General features: G+C 36.1%; 1 protein-coding gene across 1 annotated transcript in view; it reads left to right on the top strand.

Annotated features, from left to right (window-relative positions):
• Window positions 1-20964, top strand: part of TENM2 (teneurin transmembrane protein 2) — a 1449326-nt gene that overhangs the window by 470438 nt on the left and 957924 nt on the right. Inside the window, exons 6-7 of the mRNA XM_074604292.1 lie at window positions 346-439; window positions 1931-1985. The gene's annotated coding sequence lies outside the window, so the exon portion shown is untranslated. The remainder of the gene's footprint in view (window positions 1-345; window positions 440-1930; window positions 1986-20964) is intronic.

The raw sequence follows: 20964 nt of genomic DNA, 5'->3' as shown, positions 1-20964 counted from the left end.
AGGGACATAAGGAGAGCAGAAGGGGAAGCAAAGAGAGACGAGAGGAAAGGAGTGCGAACTTGCATCATTAAACTGGTAAATGGTACTAGAATATCAGCCTCCCCGCTATCAGTAAGGATTGGAATTAATCCAGGAATTCAGAATGGGTCTGCAAATGTGTCTTCAATTGTAGCCTTTGGCATAGATTTATATTCTCAGTCCCTTGGGCACTGAATTTCATTTCCCCATTTGCTAAATGAGAACAATTTATCCTAAATCAACGATAATCAGAGTAAACACTATTATTAATTTATTGTTTCCAGACTAAGAAAAAACCAGTAAAATGAAGCTCTCTTCTTTTATCAGTGCTTTCCCTACGCCTTTTGCCCTGAAGATCCTATTAGCAGAAAGCTGAGCAACTCTGTTTCATCAGAAATAAATTATGCCTCACTTTTTTAATGTAAGTACTGAAGGGTTGTAAAGATTAGAAATACATTTGAACCCACTATCACTTGATGTTATTTTCCTTGATGTTCTGAGCTTCTTTAGGGGAATGAAACAACATGTTCTTTTCAAAGCAAAGAGCAGAGTTGCTTTAAAAGAACACCAGCACAGATTTCAGTTGATGTACAAAATAATTCAAAATCTCTACAGAAATATTTAAAGCAATGTATAGGCAGTCTGAAAGAGAGCTGTCAGAATTTCTGGCATGTATAAGACACAGAAAGTTTGCAGGGCAAATAGGTGGCAGAACTAGTCACCCTCATTTTTTTAAATGATTAGAAAACTGTAATTCCCCAGAAACAGGAGGCTAATTCTCACTTCCTTCACAAAGGAGCTAAGGATGAAAAAACACCTTTAATTAATAAACACTGCTGGCACTACTTTGGTAACAAGCTGCTGTAAATGAAACTCTTAATTGCCTCAGAGCACAGTATTGTATACAAATTTGTTTTACTCCTTAAGTGCTGTTCTTTGTTGTTGCTATTTTATATTTTTGTAGGAAATAAAGGTAGCTTTGCTAGCTTCCTTGTCACTGGACGCAATTCCAGTCAGCTCCCCATTTGTGGGGAGCACCGAGCAACCCAAAACATTCCCTTAAACCGTCATGATAGCTAGAATAGATAGCTCTCAGTGCAATCTAAATCCAAGCTAAATTAAGCCGTGTATGAAGCTTTTGTTAATTAACTTGTGCTTGAAATTCTGTAATGAAATTGTATGATGAAAGAAAATACAACAAAAAAAAAAGTATTGAGTTGTAAAAGAAATATATAAGGAAAGTGTGTATATATATATTTGTGTATATATATTTGACATTTTGGTATAAACTGTGAAAAAATATTTTGGACTTTTATATAAGGCTATGTAGACAATGTGGTTTTTTTCCTGTGGGTTGTGTTCTGATGTGGTTTTTTTTTTTTTTTTATTATTTAATCTTCAAATGAACTTTTGGCTGTAACTGTCAGAGACGCTTTGAGTAAGACAGGAGCTGCATCTTCTACATTCGTGAAGAAAGTACCTGAGAAACAACTGGCATAAGAGTATTTTGAATATGTGCAGTCATGATCCTTTGGGTTTTGAATTCTCTGAACTCTTATTTCCATTATTAGGGATTTTGGAAATAGAAAACTATACATAGTTGTAATTTGTGAGGCATACCTTCATTGAGATCATAAAGCAAAGACATGTAGATGAATCTGTACTTAAGGACTGCAGAGACTTAATAAAGAGAACTGGAGAAACAGACATTTTCTTGCGTAAACATGTTCAAATCTATCGCGGTGATTTTGGTTATTGTGAAAACTTGTAGCAAGATCTAGAACGCTGTTCAAAACTTTTTTACTATGTCGTCTTTGAATGTATGTGAAAAATGCTGAATTAGGGATATTTATATCAACTTAAACTTTACATTGACACCTGAAATAAGCTTCCCTGCTTTCTTATTTTTTAGAATTACTGAATGAGGGAATAGTCACCAGTCTTGAAGAGTGCAGAAGAAAAGGCTGGTAAGTAGTAAGACACTTATTTTTTAATGTAGAGTGCAGAATATATATTGGGAAGCAAAAAGTGTTTGGAAATGTGCTTGCTTGATCTGATGGTCTAAACAGTTCAGCAAAAAATTATTTTGGCTGCTTAGCATAGTGCCTTTTTGATGCACTCAGTGCACATACAGACATGAGGATTCTTGGTGTGTTTTGCTGGGGAATTTTTTTTGTGTGGAGATTGGTTCTAGATGCCAAATGCATTATGAAGTTCAGCCTTTGCAGAAAAGAGGCACTTGCACTTGGTAATAACAGTCTTTGCTGCATTGGTTTATAATGGGATCAACAAGTATAAAGATGTAACGCTATCGATTTTTTCCAAACTATTGGGTGAAACTTAATTAAAAAAGAGAACAGAATTTAAAGACACGTGTCATTTGAAATTTATTGACTGAGATTATGAATGTTCTCCTGGCACAGAGCACATCCTTGCCAGCCAAGGGATTCAGTACCTTCTTCTTTGTAGATTTCACCCATTAGGAGTATTTCCTAGTAATAGGACTTGACAATGGAGACCTAAGATCTCAGGCAAATCCCCACCTCTTGTACCTCCCTTTGGGTGTGATATAATTGCTCTAAAGTCAGCACACAGATTTGAGGAGTAATGCTCATTCCTGTTACAAATGAAGGATTTTGTACAAAGTAGAGCAGATACAGCCCCTTTGAATTCCCACAACAGATGGAACAAGGAGCTATATTGGAGAATATTCTGGAATGGTTAAGAGTTATGACGTATTTGGCTTTAAATCCTTACTTTCAGGTAGACAGAGAGAAGCTTAAAAGTTCATTCTTAAGTCACCTAGAAGTGACTTCTTGATCCTTGGTGTTACAAGGTGAGATGAGTGCACCCGAGTGTTGAGTGGGTTGCTGTTTGTCCAAAATACTTAATATTTAGTAATAATAAGAAAATAAATGACTGTGACACTCCACACTGATAGTTAGGAGACAAACTTCTGGAATGTGAGAAAATAGATGAAAAACCATTGAGGTCAGAATATCATGACCTACCTTTCTCATGTTTGTCTTTGGAAAACATGTTTGAAACTCCAAGAAATTGGGAATGTCATTTCCGATGTTCATTATTCCATGCCTAGCCTTTGAGGTTCACGTTTTTGTTCTTTTTTTTTTTTCCTCTTTTTTTCTAATGGTTCTGAAATTTAATATGGCAGTGTGCTAGCTGTTGAAAGCATGATCTGTCATATCCAAAACCTAAGTAAAAGGAAAAGCAACACAAATGGTATATGGAAATGCATACGTGAGTATCTTGGCAGAGATTTCATAAGGTGCAGTTTCAAGATCAGCATGGACCATTCTGATCCTGTGCTGTCGTCAGAATGGCAGCTTTGATTTCCTCACCTCTGACCCCATATTCCTTCTCCGTGCTTATATTGGCAATTGCAAGGGTGCAGTAGCCCAATCAGAGGAAGAAAAAAAAAATAAACTACCAAAAACGCCAAACTGCTGCCCCCTGCACCCCAGACAACTCTCTCATTCAGAAACCGTAAGAATAGATTTTTCCTGTAGGAATAGGTTTGAGTTTGATGTTACTGTACAATTCTGCAGTCAGTATTGCCAGTGCAAGGGGAGGAGAGAGAGGTATGGGGTAGCAGATGAACAGCAGCTTTGGGTACCCCTAGATCAGCTTGAGAGTGTTGTGTAACTGCTCCTGAAAATGCTCTGAAGTCAACTTCTCTATGAGTTAGAATAAACTTAAAATTACATTATGAATAAGCCTCTATGATTCAGCTTCCTGTAAGATTCAATTTTAGTTTTATCTTTAATCGGAGTCCAGCAGTAGATGTAACTGGCATAAATGGTGATCTATCTTCGATGAATTTCACCCAATCAGTCACCTTATAAGGTACGTTAGTGTCACAAAGGTGGCTTGAGGTTTCTAGTAATCCTCACATCTACTGTTTTGCAAACAGAATAAAAAAGGTACAGTCCAGATACTTTATTAACATTTCAAATTCGACTTGCACTTTGGATGTTTGTTTGTCTGATACTTCTGTTTAAATACATTTGTGTATAAGGAAATTTAGTATTGTCATTATGATGTTAATACAAATGTTTTTACTGAAGAAGTTCAGGAGCAGCACAAAACTCCAAGAACTGCATATTTAAAAATCAGTAAGCAAGGTGATGATTACAAACTGCACAGACAGTGTTTATATCTACTTGCCTAGCAGGCAGAAGTTTGCAGTGGAGAAAATGTGCATAACCATTTATATTATTCAAGGTCATCACAGTAAAGATAGCAAGTAAATTTCAGAGTTATCTTTAAGATTATTAGGACTGTTGGAAAATCAAGCCCTGACATTATCTACGTAACGAATAAAATATGGTTAAATATGAGCCCAGACAGGTTTGTGACAGATAGTTATGATTTAAGATAGTTTTTCATTAAATAACTTTTCTGTTGATCCATGAATCAAAGATAAAGTGAGAAATAAATATATATACACATATATATTAGACAATATTTGCGGTTTCTCGTTTCCATGAAAAGTAGAAATCTAAAAAAGAAACATTCATGGAATTATGAAAGAAACATTCCAAGAATTATCTGCCTTACAAATGACTGTAGTCTAAAGGAGTAGTTAAAGACTTCATTCAAAATTAAAGGAAGAAGAAATAAATAGATATAATAATTTTAAAAGAAACATCTTATTTTGTGAACATGTATCTCTTACTGTGGTCTGTTTTTCCAGTATAATCAATGGCAAAATGCACATACTACTAACTTACAATTTAATAATTAGCTGTTAAGATCCATCAAACTTGTAAGGAGTTCTGTTGTCAAGAATTTTTAACTGCAAGATCCACAGTTGTTTACAGCTGAATGATTCACAATGTATATCAATCAAGTTTCAATAAAATGTTGGTGATAAAATTTTAGAGTGAAAGAAAAGGTGAATATTTCAGCTTAAAGAATGTGTTGGACTAACATAAACAAGGTGTAAAAAAAGTGATTCCCACATCACAGGTAACACTTGTGATTAATGTAGGTAGAACAGTTTTATTGTGTAATGCTATGCATCACAGTAAAAAATGCATGGAAAATAGTGCTTTTAAAGAGCTACAGCTGATTTTGCTTATAACAGAGAGCATAAATGAAAAGGGATTAATAAAATATCTTTCACTACAATTGTAAATCAAAATAAGAGATGCATTAAAAAATTAACAAAACATGGTCTGGAAGTCACATACTGTACAGGAATGTCTTCCCTATTCAATTTCCAAGAAGAGGATTTCCCTTAGTTACAGTAGAGTTATAGAACATTAAATATCCAAAAAAAATGTTGCACCATCCTTCTGCTGAAGAAGTTTCTGTGGAATAAGAAACTGATTTACAGTTTTACAGGTGTGAAGAAGTGTGGTGTGTATTTGCACGAGTTGCAGTAATTTAGACTTCCATAAACTTAGTTTGGAGATGTCACTCTTGTTTAGTTCAAGGTGGACAGCTGTTGGAAGGCAAGTGAAAATGCAGATAGAAAGAAAATCTGTATGTACCAAACAACAAATAAAGTAATATATTGGTAAAAAGAGGATGAAAACATGAGAATATTTCAGGTTTTGTTTTCAGTCCTTGCTCTTGGTAAAAAATTGTGGGAAATTCTAACATAAGCTGTGAATAAAGAATTCTTATTGTTGCAATGGTACTATTTTAGCAGCAGCGCAGAGACTGCTACTGGCTTCCTGAAGGGGTACAAACCAAGTTACATAATGAACTTTTTCCTTTCTGTTGGCTTTCTGAAAATATCTTGGCACTTTCCTGTGTGTGGTTCCTCAGCAAAAAGTGAAAAGGCTGTTCAAATGCAAAGGTGTAATTGACTGTCTATTGGAAGTCACAGTTCTGGGTGATAATATGTATTTTTTAAGTTATAGTTAGCTGTATTGGAACTATATAATAATCCAACAGACAGAGGCAGCTATTGTTTGTGCATGTTTTATAGTGCAAGTACTGCAGTCTGACTTTACAGTTAGGAATGCTGGAAATAATATTTCATATGCACTTGAATTTAGGCATATTTAGGATGACAAATCCTGACATTGAGTGCTGTGAGTATACTGCAGGATGAAAGTCTTGATTTCCTGAATATCCGTAGATTTGTGTTCCCTTTCTAAACTTCAAGCTTTAAGCAAATAGTTGCTTTTTAGTATTACGAACCTAGAATCTTACATGTGTACGTCTGAAATATCCACTGTTAAATAAGAAGAGAGAAACATAACCAAACTTAATCCCTTACTGTGCTATTTCCTTTGTGTTTTAGCATGGAGAAAATTTTTATTTCTGTAGCAGTAGAAATTACTATTTGATATCAAAAATCTGATTCTATTAGGTGCTGTATATGCACAGAATAAAAATTTTCCATCAAGAAGAATTTAATCTGTAGACAGACAACAGATTTTACTGTTACCATGTTTAATACCGTGGAAGTTTTTGGAGTTGCATGGTTTTTAAAGATATGTGTCATGAAATTGTTTTACTCTTTTTTGGATTCTCAGTCTTTAACTAATGAGTAAGCTTATATACTTCACATTTAGAGGCTTTAAATACACAGGAATATTTTTATATTGCTAAGGTAATTGAAACAACTTGCTGTTCCCCTGTTCCCTCTTGATTTTAAAAAAAAAAAAAAAAATTAAAAAAAATATTTCTGTTTTATCAGGAATTGTTTTCCAATAGTAATTTTCATACAAACTGGTCATTCCTAGAAGTTGATTTTCTGTGTAAAAGCAGAAGTGGGCAATGGAGGATGGAAAGGCAAATGGGTTTTAAGGAAAAAGGATGGTATCCTAGCCAACTGCATCATGCATGACAAGGCCATGATAGCGCATCATGACAAGGAGTTAGATGAAAGTGGAGTAATTTGGTGTAATCGTATGTTTAGAGAAACAAAATAAGTAAGAGAACTAATGAATTTAGGTAATATGGGCATGTCACCTGTGCTTTTCAGGGTCCTCTAACTGAGTAAGCATCATTTTGCTGTGTAATAATAATAAATCTTCTCCTTTATGTTTTCTGTCTTAACTATTTCAAACTACGTGCTCACCAGGTCAAAAGCTAATGCATGTTGTGTGTGAACCTATTACAAGGAATGTATTTATCTTAGTTGCTTAAATAGCTCCACTGCCATGTACTCCTAATCATTGCTGGTGACTTTTGGCACTTGCAGTGTTAACTGCTACATAATAACAGCCATAGAATTTGGTGTGCATATAACCTAAATATATATATAGGTCTTCTGTATATCTGATAACTGAGATGAGTGGTGTGCTTTCCTCGTAAATAGTTCTGCTGAAAAAATACTATCATTTGGACACTGTATTACATGCATATTATTTTGCTATGATCTAAAAACTTTTTATTAAAAGGGAGTGCGTGTGCGGTGCTGTCAGTAGCATTGAGTAACATTGGTGAGAAATTTTCTTCCTATTCCAACCTCTCAGTAGAAAATAACCTCTTACATTAGGTCTGAAAGTGAAAATGAAGGATTTTCAAAAATTCTCTTTAAAATGTGGATTAAATACTGGAAAACTCAACTTGTCAGCTAAACAAGACTGTGTAGCATATTCCTTAAAAATTTAAAGGTTACTTTAGAGTTTGGAGTATAAGCACATGATGCAGATTCTCCAGTTAAGGAAGTGGTTTCTCTCAAAAAAGTTCTCTCAAAAGCTTCTTCAGAACAGTTCTAACACTTTCTACCTGTCAAGAAATATAATGAACAACCAAGCCATATTTGAATATTTCTCCTCTAAACCTGAACAAAACGAAGGAAGTATAGTCAAATGGAACACAATTTTTTGAACTTTTTTCTTGTTATTGCACGCTGAGAATGTTTGAGAGAACACAAACATGTTTCATTTGCAGTTTCATTGAATCTGTTTTCACTTTTTTGCCAATTCAATATGTGTAACTGAGAATTTTTTAACATCAACTTTTCTCTCTTTTTTAGTTCTCCCTTTCCTTCCAACTGTGCTCACTTATTTTCTATATATCATTTCACATGCGTATTTGTCACCTTCTCCAGTGGGGATAATAGGCTAGTAAGACTGATATTTGCTTTCTGAAAGTTGTTTTTCTTTCAGCTCTGTTTCCGTAAGGAGAGGTAAAAGAAGGGAGATGTAGAATGTAGAACTGGAAAAGTTAAGATTTTACTACTACTACTACTACCACTACTACATAACAAAATGCTTGGCAGGGGGTGGGGTTTTGGGAAATCCAGATTCCATTTTTCTGAAAAAAAAGGAAGTTGTCACCAAATCTCTATTTCAGAAAAAATCAATTGTTTCTTTCTTAGAGGAGAACATTTAATAATAAGAATTGTTTGTCTCAATGATCCCAGTGTGTAAGAAGTGGCTGGAGTTGTGTTCGATTGTTTTAGAGTGAAAACTTGGCTCTTTACATTGAATTTATACTTTTGCATTTGAAGCAAGTCCATTATGATTCCGCAGTGCAACCTTTGAGGTACTAACCCCACACCTGGTAGTTCATATTGGATGGAATTAATCTTTGCACTGTTAATATCTTTTTACCTTTATTTATCTATCACTCATATTGAATAAATTTGGCAGTATAAACGCTAAAACTTAAACCAGGATTCTACTTCTCCAAATATATTACCATATACATAGGTTTATTGCTGTCGCTAAGAAATTATTTTTCTGGATTTTCAAGTCCAAGAAGAAATAGTTTTTCAGATTAAGGGGTAAACATGTAAAATACAAGATCTGCTGTGATATCCTTTGCCTTTTACCTTCCCTAGTTTAATCAGGAAAGATCCTACTAAACATTCTATGCAGGCTAAGTATCACCTCTGCAAAAACAGTGGAAGCAGTAACTGGAAAAAAGTCCTCCTTCTTCCTGCTTCCCATGCCTGATCCTGCTATCTCTTGATCTTTCCTCAGTTCTTTTTCTCCATATCATTTCTCTGGTGTTTTTGAGCAAAGTAGGCAGCAGAGATTTTGTTTTCCATTCCAAATTAGAGGAAACCAGCAGAGGAAGGTAGAGCAAAGCCATCTTTGTGAAGCTGTTTGAGGATTAGAGCAGGGGCCAGTGTAATGCTATCAGCAGCATATATGTGCAGTCTCCTGCTTGCCCATTACAGACCCTAGACTGATGAACAAAGTTTTTGGTTATAGTCAGCACACTTACCTTCCTTATGTATTAGTTGTTGAAACAGAATGTATTGTAGAACTTCTGCATCTTCACTGGAGTACAGCACCCACGTATCGTATGGATTAATGTGAATGTATAATATTTTTCTAGTAGTTTCTTATAAAAAGTCTCTGTCTCTTGCCTGTGAACAATTCAGAAATTCATTGTACTCCTACTGGACATTATCTGTCAAATGCAGATGCCTACTGAACTGTCATTCAACATAGTTTGTTCAATATGGTTGTCAGCAGAACTAAGTGCTCTGAAAAATTAAAACCAAAGTAATACTTAGAGCTTGGTGACTTAACAAAAGCTTATATGCAGTTGTGTACTGAATGTTTCCAACAGAGAGCAGACTTCAAGTGGACACTTTATAGCAAATTTCAGACATACTGGGTAGTCATTGCTGTTTGCGATTTCACTGTCTTGCTAAGAAGATTTACAGCAGACAAGACTAATTCACTAAGATGTTCTGTTAGTGACAAAGAGAATCTTTCCTCTCCAACAGCATACTGATCCACGTGCTTTCATCAGAAGCAAAGGAAGACGACATATGTCGTTTCAGTCATACAAGGTAGCAGACTGGATCATGGGGGAATGGCAAGCCGCCTGCCCTGCTTTCCTAAATAGCTCATCACCTTTGGGTAGGCCTGACCCCGTGGCCATCTCATAATCCCAGAAGTTCTATTTTATATGTTTTTAATGCCAGCATACGACTATTTGTATGCAGTCACGTGTCGTTGTGTCCTACCCTCCTACTCTACCCCTCCCCCTGCCCTTTGCTCTATTCCCTCTAATCAGATTGCTCCAATATACGCATCATTTCTCTAGGCAATCTGTATCTCCTTTAGGCTGTCTTACATTCTTTCTGATTGCAGTTCTTTCTATTTCACGCAGTGTGTTACTGTTTCTTACCATGTATAATACATTGTAACCATAGATACCATGCCCAATTCAAACATGAATCTTCAAGGCTTCACATTTTCTCTTGTAAATATTTTGATGAAAAGAGTGATTATATTTCAGATCAAGGCTTCAACAGAGTATTAGTTAAAAACATTGATTAAGAGAATTAAAAGTACATGTTCAGCAGTGTGTATCCTTAAGAGTACAGGATGAAGTTGAACGTGAGACTCAAACCTGCTGCATGTCAGCACGAAGTGCTACAGAAAGGTACTTTATTTTTCTATTAGTGATCTCTCAAGGCCTGATCCAAAGTCAGGTGCAATGAAGGTAAGACTTTCCATTGATTTTAATTTGCCTTGGAACATAGATTTTTTTTTTATAGTTTTAATTAATAGGTTCAAAATTGTGTTATATGTAATTTACAAAGTGCTCAGGATGAATATAAATGTAAAATATTATTATTCTCTGTTCCAGACTTAGCATTCATCTCAACCACTCTGAGGGCACTCAACTGCAGAAGTAGCTGAATTGTTTTGGGTTTTTTGGGGGGGCATGGAATCCCATGCTTATTATGAGAATATTTTTTATTTAATAATGTCCTTAACCTCATTAGGGAAATCTTTTATAATGATTCTTTAAAAGCAGCCGTTCTGTCTCTGTATATGGCTATTAAAATCATTATACGTTTTTAGGAGTAAATAAATTTAGGAGAAAAGAAATGCATAATGCAGCAGCCTTTTATCAAGGGCATATACCACGCACCAGATGGAAAACAAACTGTGTTTACAACATTATCACTATCGCCACTGACACTACTAGATCTACAATATGTTATAGCAGCAGCTCCATTAACCTTGCTAGTTCTGTTGGAGTTGCCTGGTAGTTTGCCCAGTCTGTGTTTGTTGTCAGCAAATGGATCAAATTAGGAGATTTTCATTCTGTTTATTGACCTTTTCCCTCCTTCCTCAATTTAGGCCACAGTTCATTCAAAATTGGTCTACTATTGCTCTGTAAAATACTGCAAATAGGTATCTCTGGATCCGTCTGCTCTACATATGTAAATTATACTGTCTTACCTCGGAGGTGAAAGTTCAGGAGAACAGTTGATAGCAAAAGTGCTGTAAAAACCCAAAGTCTTTACCTAGTTGATTGCCATGGTATGAAATGTGAGTTGCCTGAGCTGTTGACCTTTACCCATATTAGGACACACGGCTGTCTCTCAAGGCAGGCTTGCACGCAGGGTTTTTCACTTTTCAAATTAGAGCACCCTTATTTATTTATTTAACATAGTCATCTGTTTGAAGCTTTGGGGATCTTTATGTTTTTTCAATGAGTTAACTAGAAAAGTGATTCTGTTGCCCTTCTCTCAATCCCTTCCTTCCAGGCTAGGGAAAAGATGCTTGTTTTTTAACCTATCGCCCGTCTTGATGGAAGTACTTCACACTGTAATTCCATTCAATTCATCAGGAACCACTGCAGTCCCATCTGTCACTAGACATTGTTCGTACCCTGTGTTTGTGCTACAGAAATTCACACACAGCCACATGACAGCCCTCCTCTGTGAACTAATCCAGCCCAAATGTAGTATTTCTTCTCTGCTGCTGTGATTTTCAGCTACATACATTTCCTACCTCACCATATGCAAGAGCACTTCCACCACAAGGGAGAAACAGAACCAAATGCCTTTGGGTGAGGAGAAGAGCAGAGTGACTCCTCTCCCTAATGGTGCTTGCCAGACTAAAATGATTGTGAACTAAGATGTTATATTAGCTGGAGAATTTGAATGCCTTAGGAAGATATTTTCAATTAGATTATTATTTGGAGAGAGGCAATGTCCTCCATAGACCTACTGGAGGACACCTATGCCATTTCTTGGCATTTGCTGTCTCTTTTTCTTTTTCTTTTTTTTTTTTTTTCCCCCTTGGCAGTTCAGTTTATTAACATTATAAAGCAAACAAGGCTTTGGGGGTAAGAAAATTATTACAAAGACTGAGCTAGAAGTAATCTGACACTGGCTTTGTGCAACCTCCCTTCCACTTCTTCATGTTGTGTGAGTAGCGCTGATCAGGCAGTTGTGATTTAGATCAACACTATTTGCCACAGCAAGCTGAATAACCTCCTGACCTTCGGTTCTATTGTGATACACAGGTTTCATTTTCTCTGAGCTAAAACTAACTTAACGCTAAAGGGAAAATAAGGCCTGCTTCTCAGTTTAGATAAGAGTCAAGACATTGCATCAGGAATCAGGCAGACCGAAACGGTAGGGTTTTTTCCTACTGTATAAAATATGGCAAATATAAAAGATAGCTGTTTTGTTGGTAGCCTTACATTCACCTACATCGTGCACAGAAAAGAAGTTTAGATTGCTGTATGAGGAGTAATGAAGAAAAAAAAATATTTAAGGATTTAAAATTTTCTGCATGCACAGTTGCAATTCACTTTTATTCTTAAAGCATGTATCAACATATTGTGGTCTACGTAAGGACAGCCAGAGTAACACTTATGATTCTGAAAATTTACCCCCAATTTATTCTTTCAAATTTAAATAACATATGAAACAGTTTGAGTCCAACAGTCATAATGGCAATAATAGATAGGTGTTATTTTTGCATCTTAATGCAAAGCTTAATCTTGCATTGGATCGGGAATTTTGTTGCCTAGGCTAAAGCCATTTTGTAAAAGTCCTTTCAGCTTCAGACTAGTTTATGTTAGTTTGAGTGTGTCTTGGCAGAGCAGCTCGACGTTTTGAGATGACATGTGATCTAATCAATCTGAAAAAAAGTACATAATAACCATCACTGTTGTTAGGAGCAGGAAGGTAATAGACATAAATGACGATATATTGATTTACGAAATGATCACTTTATCATTGTAATAGCAGTTATTTAAGTTACAAGGATTGGTATTTCCAAGAGATAAGTTGCGACTGTATGCTTCCCTGGTTTTAGCAAGGGACAGTATTTGGGATATAGCTTGTTCCTGTAGGAAACGCTGCATAGTTTACAGGCTTACATAAAGGTGATTTGAGAGCTGCCCTCCACCTCTTATTTTGCAGATGGCATGATGATGTCTTGGACTGTGGTGTACAGACCACTAAGCTGAATCATATGAATCTAAGTTTTCCTTTGTAATGCCTGTAGACCACCCATTCTTTTTGTAATGTATCTGCATGCACAAGTGAGCAAAAGGATCCTTTATACTTAGCCAGGCTTAGTCCATGGGTGCCCTACTAGCAGTGTAATACTGTACCAAGAAAGTCAGAACAGCTCATGTAGCTTGTATTTGAGGCAAAACTCGGGGTCAGTACTAAAATAATTCCGGTTTTGTCTGTCTGGCATTTGCTTGACAGAATGCAATATGTTGGGAGAAGACCTTTCCCTCCATTACCATACTAAATTGATCATTAAACTGTGTATTCCTCATGAAGAAAGGTTTATACTTTCCCAAGAAAAGGTGATTGCCTGAGTTTGATCTGCTCTTGAGAATTAGAGAAGACAAAGTGCCTAGCATTTTTTTCTAGTCTATCTTAAAGTATTTAATAACAACAACAAACATTATAGGCGCCTTTCTTCTTCATGGATATTATTAGAATTATTACAGTAAGTATGTATTTTTTCAGATATTAGTACTATGCACATTTGTCTTCCATATTTGCTTTTAACATAAGAAATAGTATTTCTGTTGGTATTAGATGTGGTTCCTTCTTAATCTGTCATAACTATTTATAAAAATTTGGTTCTAGCTGAACATATTACGTACAGGCATGGTGTAGGTGCTGTTTGTGAGATTTCTTTTGTGTTTACTGCTGGCGTTGGCTTCTCTGCAGAACTGTCAAAGCGGGTGAAGCCAACAGTTGTGAACCAGTTGTGAAAGCCTCTGTGTGAACTGTCATATTTACCTTTAACAGACTACAGTACCAGTCTGAAATCTGGGATCTCCTGTCAGCAAAGTTGAAATAGTGCTTTTCTGGGTACCTGTTAATAGAAGAGGTCACCTATTAGAACAGCTTACCTTACAGTAAATGGTTTAAGAGAAGCACTGGTGAGCCATCATTCAGTTCTAAAAGACAACAGGGAAGCCCAAATTGATAGCTGAGTCCTACTGATATCACTTGTGTATTCATTTCTTCATGTACTTTGCCTGCAGTGTTTCTGAGATGTAAAATAGTGCTTTGGTTGATGAGAAGGAGTGGATACGAAGAATGTTTTTTTTAACTGTTTGGACATAATAAGCAGTAAGATATCTTAAAGTATAGACTCTCTTTGTTTCTCTTTTTCACTGATACTTCTGACATGATATTCTTTTAGAGGGTTTGTTATGAGCACAGGTTTATGTATAAGGCACGTGGGCAAGTATGTAAAGGAGCAACAGAAGGGAGAGAATAAAAAAAGATAGGGAAACTAACAGCTGCAGAGCAGATACCAAGGTTCTGTGAAGGCATCAGTCAGGATGTGAAATTAGTGTCTTCCCTAACAAGGAGAAAGAGGTGACCAAGAGTACCCATGGACAAATAAAGCGTGACCCTTGTTGCTCCATACAGTTTGATATTGTATCTTTGTAAGTTTCCTTCTGTTTTGGTCATTCATTAGAACAGTAAGTTTCCGTGCAGATTATTTAGTTTTACTCAGATGTTCTTGCCCTTATGCTTGCGGGCATAGATCCAGAATCATGTGAAAAGGGCAACAGTTTTTGATCTAGAATCATGCAAAAAGGGCAGTTGTTGTCCTCTCTTGGATTGCTGGCATGAGCAGAAGTTGCAGTATTAAATAAGCTGACAGGAAAATGCATTAGGCAGAAAATTATTGGTCACCTAATAACTGCATCCATTTTTCTGTACCATGCACTGAGACCTTGCCCTTGTTCTTTATGCTTTTATAACATCTTGATGGCATTATTGGAATATTCTGTCCTTATAGACATGCCACTGAAATCTCTTCACTTAGTAGCCTTTGCAAAAAAAAAATAAAGACCTATTATTCAAAAGATTGATTGGCTCCCAGAATGTTACATATACACTGTTGCTTTACAGTTCAGGTTGATTTGGGCCTCAAGGGACACTAATTTCTGCTGGGTTTGTTACAACTTTTTATTCAATATCTTTACTAGCCACAGGGGTGAGTAAGGACATGGACACAAAACTGCAGTGTGATTTAGTTAATCCAGCCAAATGTACAAAGCTAAATATCAGTGAAGAGGCTGATGATGACCATCCACTGAAGGTGTCATACCAATTGGAGGTTAGTGTTTCTTGTAGCTTTTTTTTCCTTTTCCCGCAAAATAACATTCTCGTTAGAGTTGATGTGTGCCATCAGTTACAGACCGTGCAAATAAAGTGCTGTGCATATAAGCCTTTCTCAACATCCTCTGTGCAACAGAATGCATACTATTTTAACGACTTCAGACTATAGCAATTGTGGAATCCAAGTCCTTCCTTGCCATTGTATTGGAGTAAGGCATGTCATGTAGTTCTGTAGCAATCTGGATTCTTCCCTAGGATGACCAGACTAGCATGGAAGAGATACGCAACAGTTTTATCATCAGTAAACTCACTCAGCTGAGCTGACTTTCTCCCAGCTGCTTTTCGTTCTCCTTTGGAAACAGAAGAGTCTGATACTGGGTGGTGCTAAAAGCTGCAGACAAATGGAAGTTAAGAGACAAGGTGAAGCTCTATTGTTCTGTAAGAAGTGAATGATGAGAACTGGAGCCCCTTGGGATAATTTGTAATATGTAGAAAGATGGGCTGGCAATAAAGTATGCCTCTGAAGGATTTGTGTTTATTATTTCATGGAATTTTTTATGGGTTGCTTTCCTGGTTTAGCACTATTAGTAGCTTTGAGTTTGAAGGAGCAGCCTGATGGCTTTGCCTTTGATGAAGAACCTCAATGTGGGATAAATCCAAGGGAAACTGAAACCTTTAGCTCAAACTATGAAATAGGCGCCTCTTCAGTACAGCTTGAAGTGAGTTTTCCTGTATCGAAGAAGATCTAGGCAGGGAGGGGAAATCTGGCCAGCTCAATACTAACACTTTACAGGATGAATGATACTACTAGCGAGTTGGAAAATCGTGTGTTCGTAGAAAGTCCTACATATCCTAACTAGACGTATGTGAGCCAATCCTGAGATTTTATAGGCTGTAATTCTTTTGTATTTTGAAATTAGAATCTTTTCACATTTTGAAAAATTCAAAGAAATTATAATATTCTGTATCCTCTTCTTTTCGGAAGATGTGAGTACTCATCTCTCTCACTGAAGTCCCTAATAATCATGAATCTTCATAAATCATAGATCAAAGGTATTTTAGAAGGTAACTTCTTTAGGGCTGTCTCATTTCTATTGAATTGTACTGTTTTGCAGCTGAAATTCTATAGAAATTTCTGCAAGGCATAAACTAACTGAAGTATAGAGCCTTGTACAGAGGGATCCAACTTGTCACTCGTGGTTCTAGGTGCTTCCTTAGAAGAAATAATATTAATTAAAATTGATAAATGTCTGGATTCTTTCTTCTGATTGTTTAGATTTTTTAAAAGTTCAATCTTAAAATTTATATGGAAATAAGTATTTAGTCATACTAAAAAACAACTAGAGGTACAGCTGTACTTATAGGACATGGCTAATGACAGCTATGGCTTTTCATGACATCTCTTTGGTAGGCTTCAGAATGACCTTGTCAAAGTTAAAAGCTCATAACATTCATATTTTGTTTTTATGGCATTATGATTCTGCATAACAGTGCTAAAAACAAAAACGCAGTATAATTATACTGTCAATCAAGCTGCCAGAAGAGGCATTTTCTACCAGCTTTGCACCTACTAAACTGTAAATAATTTATAAAATTAGAAGTCATGACTAAGTGGAGGCATTTTGGGGCTAGTTAAGCACTTGTCATAGCTCTGTGGTTTAAGCGACCCTGCACACTGAGCTCTGGTTGCTTACTTCTGTCCTGTGAGTGGGAAAATGGTCATTTGTTCTTGTAGTGCTGTGCATGCGTCTAATAAAAATACCAAGCTGTCAGTAGAACTATGAGCAGGTGTACAGTGTATGTTGTAATGATGTTTTATTCATTTGAATTTCCAGGCCATTTAGTCTCATCCAGCGAACAACAAAAATATTTTTTTCATTACCTCCAATTAATGTAAATGTCAAATATTTGAATATATTATCACACGGATAATCCAGTACATTGCTTGATTTGTGGAGTATTTGCTTTAAAGTGAGAATTAAAACAGTAACAAAAAAAAAAAATAATCCAGACCACTTGTTTCTGTGGGATCACCTTTTGACTCTGGTAAACAAGTTTCTTAAAGCCTTTGCGTTTACCATCCTTTCTATCTAGTCTTTTAAAAATTTTATTGTATTCATTTTTAAACAGGGTTTATTAGCTGTCCATCGTCTATTCTGTTACTACATATATTACATGTAAAAATTTAGTTGACAGATACTACTCTCGTAATAGAGTTGTTCAGAGGGTAGAAGACTCCTTTATAGATACATAAAAACCCACTGTGTTCTGATAGGATAGAGACAACAAAATAATTATCGGATGTTTATTTTTCAATAGCTCTCTTTCCTTTAACTTTTCTTGTGCTTATTTGTGACTTTGTGCCTGACTGATCAATTATAATGTGGAAGTGAATACTTCTCACCTGTTTCGAAGCGCTGTCTTTACAGCTTAATTAAACATTTTTATAGTAAGTGGGACTGAAACTCTTAAAAACAAACAAACAAAAAAACCCAAACCAAACAAGCATTTCAAAGGCCTGAAACGTAGGTCATAAAAATCAATGATGCCTAAAATTGGGCTTAATCTGAATTGAAAAATTTGAACAGAAATTACTTCTATAGATGCAAATATACTGTAGTTGTTGCTCCAAGTAATGGATAAGCTGTTCCGTTTGTTTTGGTTTATTGTATGGTAGTACTTTATTCGTTAGTACATGTTGCGTTTGGTCCTGTTGCAGCATCATGCTGGAGATAGTGGGCTATGTGTCGCACTGCAACACTGTGACAGACATTAGCTCAGGTCCAAGGAGCAGTATAGATGCATCAGCTGACGTTGTGACTGGATGAGTAGGACTCTGCTGCTTTCAAGAGAAAACTGCTAGGATGTTCTGCACATATCTAGGAGAGCACACTTTGAACACTAGAAACAACAAAAAATTATTATTGCAGTCATATCCTAATTACTTAGCACTTGTAAATCTTTTGCTATTTGGTTGGATTGGTAGATTTCTTGGTTAGACCCTTATTAAGATTTTGGAGCTATTTTCTTTATATCTTGGTCAGATTTTTTTCTCTGAGAGTTAAATTTTATATGCACTTTATAAATGCAGATAATAATTTCAAATGGTCCTTTCTCACCTTATATAGCAGGAAGAGAAAATATGAAGCAAAAATAACCCTGGAACCCACACAAACTACATCTCATCATCACGCACTCTGCATGGAAGGAGTCATGTGGTAGTGTCATTACACATTTTCCTCCAAGTTTTGCATGTGACCAAAATGTGCTGTCTTGAGAATATTTGATATGTTTTGTTATTGTTAATACTCGTGCAAATTTCCATGGAAAGTCATTAGGTGCTGGCTAAGAACGACAGATATATCCAATTGTATTTCCCATCCTTCCCTCCTTCCCTTTACTTTGTAAGAACTAAACATTGGGGGTGTTTCACAAAAGAGAAATTGCCCTCCATGCTGCTCAACTCTGTTTTTAGTAGAATGGATGCTGGTGTGTAAGTACAGCGTATCAAAATTGTGATGTGCAATCCCAGTTATTTCTATTTCAGGAAGAGTAGACCTTTATAGGAATTTCGTTACAGGAATGGGAGACAGCTGATTTTTGCAAGACAGTGGCTATGGAGAAGGCATGACTTTGCTATTGCGTAGTCATATATTTATGCCCATACAACATGATAAGATTTTATGTTTTTAGACTGGTGAAGCCTACAGAGCTGGGAGGAGAATATGCTGCTTGTAATTTTCTCCCTTACAAATAAACCAGAATTAACCAATTACTTATTATTTTACAGTCACTGGAATTCCAAGGTTTGCAAAAAGTGTCAGTCTTTTACTATCTACTTTTTTTTTTTTTTTCAGATGATTCTCCTCTAATTCTAGGCTGTATACTCTGCTCTGAAATTATCACATTAGAGTTTTAGAAACGACAGAATTTTGCATTTCCCCAGCATCATGGGAGGAAAATAATTAGGGAAGATGAGGGAGTTCCAAGAGAACATGATGGTCTGGAGAGCAGCAGATGTTGCAAGAGCATCTGGACTGCAGTTACTTTAGCTTGTAATAGATGAATTTAGGTGGAAAGCTGGGACATAAATTCTAGGTCTTGTATTCAGAAGATGGCAAAAGTGGGTTAGTACATCTCATTTAAAAGATAAAATTAACTGAAATACTAGATATGGAAAAAAAAGTGATAAAAATTTAGATAGGAAAATGCTTAGACTTTTTGCATACTTCATGTATGAGTTACCTGAGTGCTGCAAGAAATAATAAAAGGTTAATACTGCTCATTTTTAAAAGAAACTCCCCATCTCTGTGATCTGACTTTAAAGCTGTTCTCGTTCCGACTACAGTGATTCAAGTCGAATTTCTGAATTTTTAGAGGTTAGTTTGATTTGTTCGGTTACCTTGGCATCATCATAAACATTCAGAGAACCAAATAATGATCCAGCAATGTATAAAGTAGTTGGCAGTATTAATAAAAGTAACAGAGGGGCGACCTGAAGGGGAGCAGGGGGTGAGTATTCCTAGGAAAAGCATGCTTAAAGTTATTCTCTTTCTCTAGCTGAGGTCAGAGGGGACTGTCTTGTGTGGTAAAGCTTTAATGCTTCATGATTACACAGAAAATTTAATCCCACTCTGGTTAAAAATGCCAGCTTCATGCTATTGCAGAGGGGAAACATACACCTTATGAATTTGTAGAATAAATACAAGAAGAAAATATTACAAAATGTGTTCATGCAGGGTAACAGACTTTGAGATTAAGTTCATAGTAAAAATGTTGATAATAGCTGAAACTTAATGTGTAAATATATGCAAATAAAGAAATGGGTTGAAGGCGTAAGAAGATCAAACAATCTATTGTATAACTTATAAACCAGTCCTCATCAAAAGATAGCGTTATACAATCCTACACGGCCTCATTACGTGTGTAATGTATGGAAGACAATATACTCTAGTTGAAAGGGAAAGAAATTTAGATGCAGTAGGCAAAATCAGAGGTAGCATAAACTGGAAATAATAAATGCATTTGTACATGTGAGCAAAGCTTGTGGGACAGTGGGACAGTTACAGAGAAAGATGCTTTTTCTAATGTCTTCCTGTAATTTTATATCATGGTAAAGTATGAAAGTATAATGAATCTTAACTTTGTATCTGTAGACTACTCTGAATTACAAAGGAGGGAAGGAAGGCAGAAAAAAACCCCAACCCTTTCCTTAATTCTTCAGGATCTTTTTTTTTTTTTTATTATTCTTGGAAGTTTCACTTCATTCATTTCACTTTCACTTCTGTCATGTCTAACTCATAAAGTCACTCCTGTATTGGGCACTGCCACAGTTTCTATCCGTGTCTTCACTGCTGGGGAGGTGGGAGCATAAATGCACGTAAGCCTACTGCCCTGCTATCCTTTCCTGTCACTGTATCTTGAGGTACTTTATGGAATAAGAGTTATTTTATGACAGGAAAAGCAAAAATGCTTCCGTTTCATGGTTGTTTTGAGTCACTCTTTTTATGTTCTATCCCTTTTATCCACACTCTTGGCAGTTGTTCTGCTTTGGGTCAGGCAAGCATCTCAAGAGACTACGGTTCAAGTGTGCCCGAAAAGGGAAAAAAACAGGTCTTTTGAATATGAGTGTAAAC

The sequence above is a fragment of the Larus michahellis genome, chromosome 11 (assembly GCF_964199755.1).
Source record: "Larus michahellis chromosome 11, bLarMic1.1, whole genome shotgun sequence".
Lineage (NCBI taxonomy): Eukaryota > Metazoa > Chordata > Aves > Charadriiformes > Laridae > Larus > Larus michahellis.
This window is presented reverse-complemented; position numbering and strand designations above follow the sequence as displayed.